General features: G+C 42.2%; 1 non-coding gene across 1 annotated transcript; it reads right to left on the bottom strand.

Annotated features, from left to right (window-relative positions):
* Positions 1-7,017: 7,017 nt before the first annotated feature.
* TRNAG-UCC (transfer RNA glycine (anticodon UCC)) lies at positions 7,018-7,090 on the bottom strand. Its single transcript has one exon. It is a non-coding gene; the product is annotated as a tRNA-Gly (tRNA).
* Between the last annotated feature and the right edge of the window lie 3,843 nt (positions 7,091-10,933).

Raw genomic sequence — 10,933 nt, forward strand, 5'->3', positions numbered from 1 at the left:
ACTATTTTGGACAAAAATGTATCGCAAAATTTGTAACCATAACTTTTGCTGTGTCCCAATAATGTAAATTTATCTTATTGAGAAAGATGCACACAGATCTTAGAGAAAAGTATTTAAGGGCTTCCCTGGTGGCGCAGTGGTTGAGCGTCCGCCTGCCGATGCAGGGGACACGGGTTCGTGCCCCGGTCCGGGAAGATCCCACATGCCGCGGAGTGGCTGGGCCCGTGAGCCATGGCCGCTGAGCCTGTGCGTCCGGAGCCTGTGCTCTGTGGCGGGAGAGGCCACAGCAGTGAGAGGCCCGTGTACCGCAACAAAAAAAAAGTTTTTAAGAATGATTGTTTTAGCCACAATCTATTCTTTTTGTCCTTAAACCTTGTCCTTCAACAATAATAATAAAATCAATACCTATTTTGAAAGGAAGACTATAGCTACCACAGGTATAAACAGAATGCAAATGGAATATGAGAGGAGGATTGAATCCCTCTAAATTATGGAAGTGGGGCTGCATTGATATAGGTAGTCAGAGATAGTAGGACATTTATGGATGAAGAGGGGGCTTGCAGTTAGGGAATTTTAGTTTAGAGGAGAAGGTAGAGCAAAGGAAGAAATAGATGGCAGAGATTGAGAAGGACTTGAAGAGTCTTAGAAAATTATGTACTGGTGGTTGGCTCTGCTAATTGTATTGCTTTTCTGCCCTCTGTTGATAAAAACAGGGAAGAGCAAATTTATCAAACCATATATGGTTCCTTATATCTAGAGGATCAAGGGTCTCATTGAGAACCTGGTAAAACATATAGACTCTCCCCCAGAAAATAATACACGTGAACACACAATATTTTGCATATAACTTCAGTTGCTTCATGGAATCCTTGCCATCAAACTGTGGGATTGTGAAGAACACTTTTCTCTTGAGCCTCCTATTTTCCCCCTTTGTTGGTCTCTGTTTATGATCCTGTGTGTATGAGTACACATGAACTCTTTTGTAATATTCAGTTCCTTGTAAGGGACCTATTTCTCACATTGTCAGTTTCTTCCCATCCTCATATCTCTATGGTGGGTTTATTATTATAAATGCCCCTTCAACTACTAAGACCCAATTTTGTTCATGTCAATTCCTTGTGCTAATGAATTCTCTCTAGCCCCAGGCAAGACAATCCCCTGACTTTCCTTGGAACACTTTTGCTTTGGTTTGGTTTGCTTTACTTCAGTTAATTTTTTATTATGTCTTAAAAAAAAATGGAGATATAATTCACATACCAAACAATTCACCATTTTAAAACATAAAATTCAGTGGTTTTAAAAATTATATTCACAAGATGTACAACCATCACCACTATCTAGCTCCAAAACGTTTTTATTGCCCCCAAAATAAACCCCATATCCATGATCAGACACCCTCCAAGTCTTCTCCCCCAGCCCACTCCCCATTCTCTGGCAATGCTAATTTACTTTCTATCTCTATGGATTTGCCTATGCTGGAAATTTCATAAAAATGGAGTCATACGCTCTGTGGCCTTTTATGACTGAGTTCTTTCACTGAGGATAATGTCTTCAAATTTCATCTGTGTTTTAGCATGTATCAGTACTTCATCCTTTTTATAGCTGAATACCATCCCATTGTGTGGACATCCGACAACTTATTTATCTGTTTATCAGTCGATGGACATTTGAGTTGTTTCCACTTTTGTCTATTATGAATAATGCTACTATGAACATTCATGTACAAGCTTTTGTGGGAATATATGTTTTCAATTCTCTTAGAATTGCCAAATCACATGGTTGCTCTATGTTTAATGTTTTGAGGAGCTATCAAACTGTTTTCCATAGTGGCTGCAACATTTTATATTACTAACAGCAATGCATGAGAATTCCAATTTTTCCATATCCCCACCAATACATTTTTTTTTCTTTTGTGGCCGTGCCGTGCTGCTTGTGGGATCTCAGTTCCCCCATCAGGGATGGGACCCACAGCCTAGGCAGTGAAAGCTCGGAGTTCTCACTACTGGACCGCCAGGGAATTCCCCCCCACCAATACTTTTAATTTTCAATTGTTGGGTTTTTTTTTAATTTTATTATTATTTTTTTGTTTTGTTTGGGGTTTTTTTGCGGTATGTGGGCCTCTCACTGTCGTGGCCTCTCCCGTTGCGGAGCACAGGCTCCGGACGCGCAGGCTCAGCGGCCATGGCTCACGGGGCCCAGCCACTCCGTGGCATGTGGGATCCTCCCGGACCGGGGCACGAACCCGCGTCCCCTACATTGGCAGGCGGACTCTCAACCACTGCGCCACCAGGGAAGCCCTCAATTTTTTTTATTTTTATTATAGCCATCCTAGCAGTTAGGAAGTTGTATCTCATTGTGGTTTTGACTTACAGTTTCCTAATGATTAATGCTGTTGAGCATCTTTTCATGTGCTTATTGGTTATCTGTATATCTTCTTTGGAGAAATGCCTATCAAATCCTTTACCCATTTTAATTGGGTTATTTGTTTATTTTTTTTTTTTAATTTGTTTATATTTGGCTGCGTTGGGTCTTCGTTGCTGCGCGCAGGCTTTCTCTAGTTGAGGCGAGCGGGGGCTGCTCTTCGTTGCAGTGTGCAGGCTTCACATTGCAGTGGCTTCTCTTGTTGCGGAGCTCGGGCTCTAGGCGCGTGGGCTTCAGTAGTTGTGGCACGCAGGCTCAATAGTTGTGGCTCGTGGGCTCTAGAGCGCAAGCTCAGTAGTTGTGGTGCACGGGCTTAGTTGCTCCGCGGCACGTGGGATCTTTCCAGACCAGGGATTGAACCTGTGTCCCCTCCTGGCAGGAGGATTCTTAACCACTGCACCACCAGGGAAGCCCCTCTCTGTTTATTTTTGAGTTGTAATAGTTTTTTATATAATTGGGACGCTAGCCCTTATCAGATATATAGCTTGCAAATATTTTCTCCCATTCTGTGAGCTGTCTTTTCACTTTCTAGATAGTGTTTTTTGTAGCACAAAAGTTTTTAATTTTGATGGAATCCAATGTATCAATTTTTTGTTATTACTGTTTGTGCTTTATGTATCATATTTAAGAAACTGTTGTCTAATTCAAAGTCATGAAGATTTACACCTATGTTTTCTTCTACGAGTTTGAATGGTCTTGGCATCCTTCTTAAAAATCAGCTGACCACATATTCGTTGCAAGAGCCACTATTAAAACAACAACAACAGAAAGTAAGTCTTGGTGAGTTTATGGAGAAATTGGAGCTCTTGCATGGCTCAGCTGATATGGAAAACCGTATGGACGTTCCTCAAAAAATTTAAAATAGAATTATCATACGGTCCAGTAATCTGACTTCCGGATATATGAGCAAAAGAATTGTAAGCAGGCATGGGATTGAAAGTGACTTTTGCACACGCATGTTCATAGGAACACTATTCACAGTAGCCAAAAGGCAAAAGCAACCAACTTGTCCATCAACGGATGAATGGATAAACAAAATGTACTAAATACATACAATGGGATATTATTCAGCCTTAAAAAGGAAGGAAATCCTGTCACACATTACAGCTTGAATGAAACTTGAGGACATTATGCTAAATGAAGTCAGCTAGTCACAAAATGACAAATACTGTGTGATTCCACTTATATGTGATATCTAAAATAATCAAATTCATAGAAACAGAAAGTAGAATGATGGTTGCTCAGAGCTGAGGGAGAAGAAAATAATGAGTTGTGGTTTTCAGAGTTTCAGTTTTGCAAGACGAAAAAGCTCTGTGCCACAACGACGTGAGTATACCTAACACTAGTGGACTGTATACTTGGAATGTAATCACAGCATACTTGAAAATGGCTAAGATGGTATAAAGGAAAAACACTTCTGTGTTTCAATGTTTCATACTGAACACTTCTGTGACCCGATGTGTAGAGGTTTTCCCACACCAGGCAATACTCTAGTTCTCTGTAGACACCAGCTGGGTGTCCTACAGTTCAATTCAGTTCTGACACTGTCTACCTGGAGTCAACATCAGATCCTACGGGTTAAGTTCCTGTCTGTCACAGTCCCAGGGGTAAGTCCAGGTAAGTTGGAGATGTAAGAAGTGTAGCCAGTACAATTACCACATAACACAGGTTAGTCAAAGTGAGGAAAACAGAGAAGGGAGTCACAAGCCACCCCAAGCACAAGTCCAGAAGGAGGCGTCTCAGCACAAGCACCATCGTCGGTCTGGCAACTAGTCCTGTGACAAGCGTGCGTAGGGAGCTGCTTCTGCTCCAACAGGGCCTCCACCCTCATCCTGAACAGCTGGATCAGCTCTCAGCAGCCTGGAGTCGGGGCCTCCAGTGAAGGGCCTTCAAGTCACTCGGCTCAGTGGTCTCTTTCTTTGTTTTTTTGCGGTACGCGGGCCTCTCACTGTTGTGGCCTCTCCCGTCGCGGAGCACAGGCTCCGGACGCGCAGGCTCAGCGGCCATGGCTCACGGGCCCAGCCGCTCCGCGGCATGTGGGATCTTCCCGGACCGGGGCACGAACCCACGTCCCCTGCATCGGCAGGCGGACTCTCAACCACTGCGCCACCAGGGAGGCCCTCAGTGGTCTCTTTTTAAGGAGCAACAGTTATGCCCAGGGGAGGGGTCTTGTCTCCATCACTTTCTCCTTCTGTTCCAGTGACATGAATTGCCCGACAAATTTCTTATGTAAAGTAACAGTTCATCACTCTAAGACAGTCCTATAGTGGACGTTTCAAAACAACTAAGATTACATACATTGGCCACGGTGAGTCGATTTTGAACAACTTAACATAGTTTAACGTAGCTTAATTCCTACGTTTCACACTTGATAAGCAGGAATCATAACATAAAAGAAATCACATCATAATGGTCCTACAAGACTGCCCCTTTCCCCCACCTCAGATGCCAATAGCAAGTCCAGGCTGTTACCTCAGGTTCTCACCAACTGACTATAAATCCAGGGTTCTGAGCACCTGCCCCTTGTGTTTGATTAATTTGCTAGAGTGGCTCACAGAACTGAGGAAACCGGAGAGATTATCAGTTTATTACAAAGGATATTAAAGGATACAAATGAATAGGCAGATGAAGAGGTACATAGGGTGAAGCCTGCAAGGGTCCTGAGCACAGCAGCTTCTGTCCGGATGGAGTTTGGGGTGTGCCACCCTCCCGGCACGTGGACGCGTTCTCGTCCATAAACCCAGAAGCTCTCTGAACCCAATCCTTTTGGGTTTCTATGGAGGCTTCATCACATAGGCATAATTAAGTCACTGGCCATTGGTTATAGGTTCAATCTCCAGCTCCTCTCCCCTCCCTGGAGAGGGAGTGATGGGGTAGGGCTGAAAGTTCCAAACTTCTAATCACGTGCTTTATTCCCCTGGCATCCAGCCCATGATATTAGATTACCTAGTGACCTTACCAAAGCCCCCTTATCAACGTAATAAAGAACAGCTTTATAGATCTCACCTCTTGGATCATTCCAAGGGTTTTAGAATCTCTGTGCCAGGAACAGGGAGAAAGACCACACATATATTTCTTATTATAAATCAAAATATTACAATACCTACCCCCTTAGAACTTGGGTTCCTTACAGCAGAACAATCATACAAATCAAAAACTATGGTCAGGGACTTCCCTGGTGGTGCAGTGGTTAAGAATCTGCATTCCAATGCAGGGGACACGGGTTCGAGCCCTGGTCCGGGAAGATCCCACATGCTGCGGAGCAACTAAGCCCGTGCACCACAACTACTGAGCCTGCGCTCTAGAGCCTTCGAGCCACAGCTACTGAGCCACGTGCCACAACTACTGAAGCCCGTGCGCCTTGAGCCCGTGCTCCGCAACAAGAGAAGCCACTGCAACGAGAAGCTCGCGCACCGCAACGAAGAGTAGCCCCCGCTCACTGCAACTAGAGAAAAGCCTGCGCGCAGCAACGAAGACCCAACGCAGCCAAAAATTAATTAATTAATTAAAATAAAATAAAAAAAAACGACGGGCACATTATCAAAGTTCCATTTTGTCATTAATAATTAGTCCAGTCCATTATCGTATCATATGAAAATGTCTCTCAGGGGGAGGCCGCTTAGGTTTGCAGGCCTCCACTGGAGATCTTGTCATGATCCCCAAAGCAGGAGTGATCTCAGGAAACTTGCAGCTTCACCCTTTCAGATATCTGGCATAGTTGAGCTAAGAGACACTATTATCTCTTGCTCTGAGCCTTTTCTGAGGTGTTTATTAATATTGCATTTTCCTTATTATATAACCCAGGTATTCATTCCTTTTCCTTCAGCGACCATTTCTCCTCTTCAGATAGTAAATTTTACGTTATGTACTTTTTTGCCTCAATTAAAAATTAAAAAAAAAATACAATCAATTGACTGTAGATGTATGGGTTTATTTCTGTGTAGAGGTCTTGCACATGCTTCAAAGTATAAAAAGAGAAGGGAATTCCCTGACTATCCAGTGGTTAGGACTCGGTGCTTTCACTGCCATGGCCTGGGTTCAATCCCTGGTCAGGGAACTAAGATCCCACAAGCCACAGGGCACAGCTGGAAAAAAGAAAAAAAAAAAAAAAAAAAAAAGAATAGCTGAATGCTTTCCCCTGTTAAAAAAAGAAACTGTAAGTCCCAAATGTCATGTGTGCTAAGCCCATATCATTAGACCAAGACTTGAGAGCTATCTAAGCTAAATGCAGTTTCAGCCTTGCCCAGGAATGTAAACGTAACAGGTCAGTTTGGAATTTCCTTGTCAGAACCAGTGAAGTAATCTGCCTAATAGACACTTTTGTCCCCCAAAGGAAGGTAACCTTGCCAGAAATAACCCTTTTTGTTTGTTTATGATTTCTTTGTCACACCCCCTCCCTGCTTTTAAAAATCTTTCCTTTTCTGTAGCTCTTAGGAGCTCCTTTCTATTGACTGGTCAGACGGGATGCTGTCCAATTTTGAATCTTTTAATAAAGCCAATGAGATCTTCAAATTGATCAGGAACAAGGCAAGGATATTCACTCGTACCTTCTCTCTCTTTTTCTGGCCGTGCAGTGCACGGCTTGTGGGATCCTAGCTCGCCAGCCAGGGATTGAACCTGAGCCCCCTGCAGTGGAAGTGCAGAGTCCTAACCACTGGACCACCAGGGAAGTCCCTTACCTTCTCTATTGAACATTTTATTGGTGTCCTTAGCCATTCCGAGAAGGCAAAAAGAAGAAATAAAAAGACACACGTGTTGGAAAAGAAGTAAGATTGTCTTTATTTACAGACAACATAATCCTTGGAAAAGCCTAAGAAATCTACAAAAAAGAATTAGAAATAAGTGAAGTTAGCAAGTTCACAGGTTAGTTATGTAGGGGAGCAAAATTTGCCACCCTAAAATGTCTCTGGCATATGGATTATTTCAGGCTGAAAACAATCAAGGCCCAAAAGACTCAAGAAGCAACTTTGACCTTCCCCCTTAGCTGCCTAAAGAATTTCGATAAAGGGCCAGTTCCTACAATAGAGCTGTCACCAGAGATCTCTGCAAAGAGTATGGGCTGAGTGTGGTGGGGAAACTTGGCAGGGCCTGGAGATCAGAGTCCACTCTGGGTCCCATTGTCTAGGGGCAGCCCAGCAAATATTTGTTTATCATTGGCTTTTTCATTTCCATGTGAATTGCCTTCCTCTCCTTTGAGGTCCCAAACCACTACCCCCAACATCTTCTTTTGTCTTTAGCTGAAGATGGTATTTAAGATCAGGGCTTCAGCCATTTTGACAGGTTACTCAGTTTTCCTGGGTCTCTCCCATATATACGTGTTATCAAACTTTGATTTTCTCCTGTTATCTGTCTCATGTCAATGTAATTCTTAGAACAGCCAGAAGAACCTAAAAACAGTAAAGGAAAATTTCTTCCCCAAAGTTACACGGTCAATATACAAATCAATTCTATTTCTATATACTATCAATGAAGGGATAGGAAAAGAAAACAAAAACAAAACACCAATAACACAATCAAAGTAAAACCATGAAATGTTAAGGGATACATTTAATAAACTATACAGTACACACACTGAATATCACTAAACATTGCTAAGTGAAATCAATCCTTAAATAACTGAAAGAATATAGCATGTTTGAGATTTAGAACACACAATGTCTTCATGTTTCAATTCTATTCAAGTTGATCTATAAATTCAACACAATACCAATCAAAACCACAGCAGGCATGTTTGTAGACAATGACAAACTAGAATTTATATAGCCAAAGCACTCTGGGGAAATCAGAATGTGCACTACCTGATTTTGCAGCGCAGGAAGAGAGATGTAGACGTAGAGAACGGATGTGTGGACACCGGGGTGGGGTGGGGTTGGGGGGGATTGGGATGAACTGGGTTATCGGGATTGACATATGTGCACTGCCGTGTGTAAAACAGATTGCTAGTGGGAACCTGCTGTGTAGCACAGGGAGCTCAGCTCGGTGTTCCATGGTGACCTACCTAGGTGGGTGGGATGGGAGTGTGTGTGGGAGGGAGGTCCAAGAGGGAGGGGATTTATGTATACACATAGCTGATTCACTTCATCGTACAGCAGAAAGTAACACAACATTGTAAAGCAACTATACCCCAATAATAATAATATTTTATTTAACCCAACATAAAAAGACATTATTAATCTATAATAATTATAACTGTGATATAGGCATAATTATAGACATATAGATCAATGGAATGAAAGAGAGATTTCAAAAACGAATTTACACATATGTGATCAACTGATTTCAATAAAGGTGCCAAGGCAATTCAATGGGAAAAGTACAGTCTTTTCAACAAATGGTGCTACCAAAAGCAGTTATCCATATGGGGAAAATGATATAGATATCTGTTACAGGTTGAATGTTTGGTATCCCTTGATTCTTACGTTGAAGCCCTAACAGCCAGTGTGGCTATATTTGGAAATGGGAGCCTCTGAGAAAATAATTAAACTTAAATGAGCTCATGAGGGTGGAGCCCTGATCTGATAGGATTAGTGTCCTCATCAGAAGAGAGCTCCCCACCCCTGCAGGGGACACACACACGATAAGGTCAGGTGAGTGCACAGCAAAAAGGCAGTGTTTACAAGTCAGGAAGTTCTCACAAAACCCCAGATTGGTTGGAACTTTGATCTTGAACTTCTAGCCTCCAGAACTCTGAGAAAGTAAGTTTTTATTGTTTAAGCCCCCAGTTTGTGGGATTTGATTATGGCAGCCCTAGCTGATTAATATAATATCCACGTGGACAAAAACCAACCCTGACTCTTACATCACACCACAAGCTCAAAAAATGGATTGCAGGACTTCTCTGGTGGTGCAGTGGTTAAGAATCCAGCTGCCAACACAGGGGACAAGGGTTGGATCCCTGGTCCGGGAAGATCCCGCATGTTGCGGAGCAACTAAGCCCAGTGCCGCAACTACTGAGCCTGTGCTCTAGAGCCCGCAAACCACAACTGCTGAGCCCGCGTGCCACAACTGCTGAAGGCTGCACGCCTAGAGCCCATGCTCCGCAACAAGAGAAGCCACCACGATGAGAAGCCCACGCACAGCAACGAAGAGTAGCCCCCGCTCGTTGCAACTAGAGAAAGCCCGTGCGCAGCAACGAAGACCCAATGCAGCCAAAATAAATAAATAAATAAATGTTCCTTTAAAAAAAAATGGATTGCAGACCTAATGTAAAAGCTAAAACCAAAACTACAAGTACTAGAAGAAAATATAGGAGAATATCTTCGTGTCCTTTGAGTAGGTAATGATTTTGTAGACAAGATCTAAGAAGCACTAACCATAAAAAGAAAACTGATAAATTGAACTTCATAAAAATTGAGAATATCTGTTCCTCAAAAGACACCATTAAGGAAATGAAGAGTCAAGCCAGAAACTTAGCAAAATATATATAAAGGTATGACAAAGGAATGGTATCCACAATATATAAAGAATTCTTACAACTCAGTAAGGAGACAAAAATAAAATTTAAAAATGGACAAAATACTCAAACAGGCTTGAGAAAAGAAGATATATAAATAACTAACAAGCACATGAAAAGATGCTCAACATCATTAATCATCAGGAAAATGCAAATTAAAATCCACATACCCACAGAAATTACTGCAACTAGAAAGGCTGACATTACCAAGTGTTGGTAAGGATATCAAGCAGCTGGAACACCCATTTCCTCCTGGTCAGAATGTAAACTGTTATAACTGTCCAGCATTTTCTTAAAAGTTAAATACACACTTACCTATTTGATCTAGCAGTTCTACTCCCAGGTTCTTCGATCAAGAGAAGAAAAAAGAAACTCCTACACAAAGAGTTGTACACAAATGTTCGTATCATCTTTATTCACAATAGCCTAAAATTGGAAAATAACCCTAAGTCCACCAAAGGATAAATGAATAAACAAATTGTAGCATACCCATATGATGGAATTCCACTCAGCAACAGAAAGAAATGAACCACTGATACACCTAATCATGTAGATTAATTTCACAGGATAGCTGAGCAAAAAAACGTGTCGATGAAAAATTTATCAGTTAATCTAAGAAAGAATTGCAAAATTTTATTTGAGGCAAATTCGAGGATTTTAACCCAGAAGAGCATCTCAGAAAGCTCTGAGAACTTCCACCCCTTAGAATTCAAGACACAGTCTGGGATTTCCCTGGCAGTCCAGTGGTTAACACTCCGTGCTTCCACTGCAGGGGGGTGGGGGGGGCGGCATGGGTTTGGGGGGCATGGGTTCTATCCCAGGTCGGGGAATTAAGATCTCACTGGCTTTTTGGTACTAGAAAAAAAAAAAGTCAAAATACAGTTTATGTAACCTTTTTGAGACAGAAGACTGTACATTAAATGAGGTATTGACAGTTTACCTAATCCAGATTTAAGCACCATTGTCGTGGGTCTTGTGATCCTTTACACATCAAGAAGGAATGTTTACTTTTTTTTTTTTTTTTTTTTTTTGGGGGACACAGCCCTCACCCCCTTGGGG

This window comes from Neophocaena asiaeorientalis, unplaced genomic scaffold (genome assembly GCF_003031525.2).
Source record: "Neophocaena asiaeorientalis asiaeorientalis breed wild unplaced genomic scaffold, Neophocaena_asiaeorientalis_V1.1 scaffold150, whole genome shotgun sequence".
Lineage (NCBI taxonomy): Eukaryota > Metazoa > Chordata > Mammalia > Artiodactyla > Phocoenidae > Neophocaena > Neophocaena asiaeorientalis.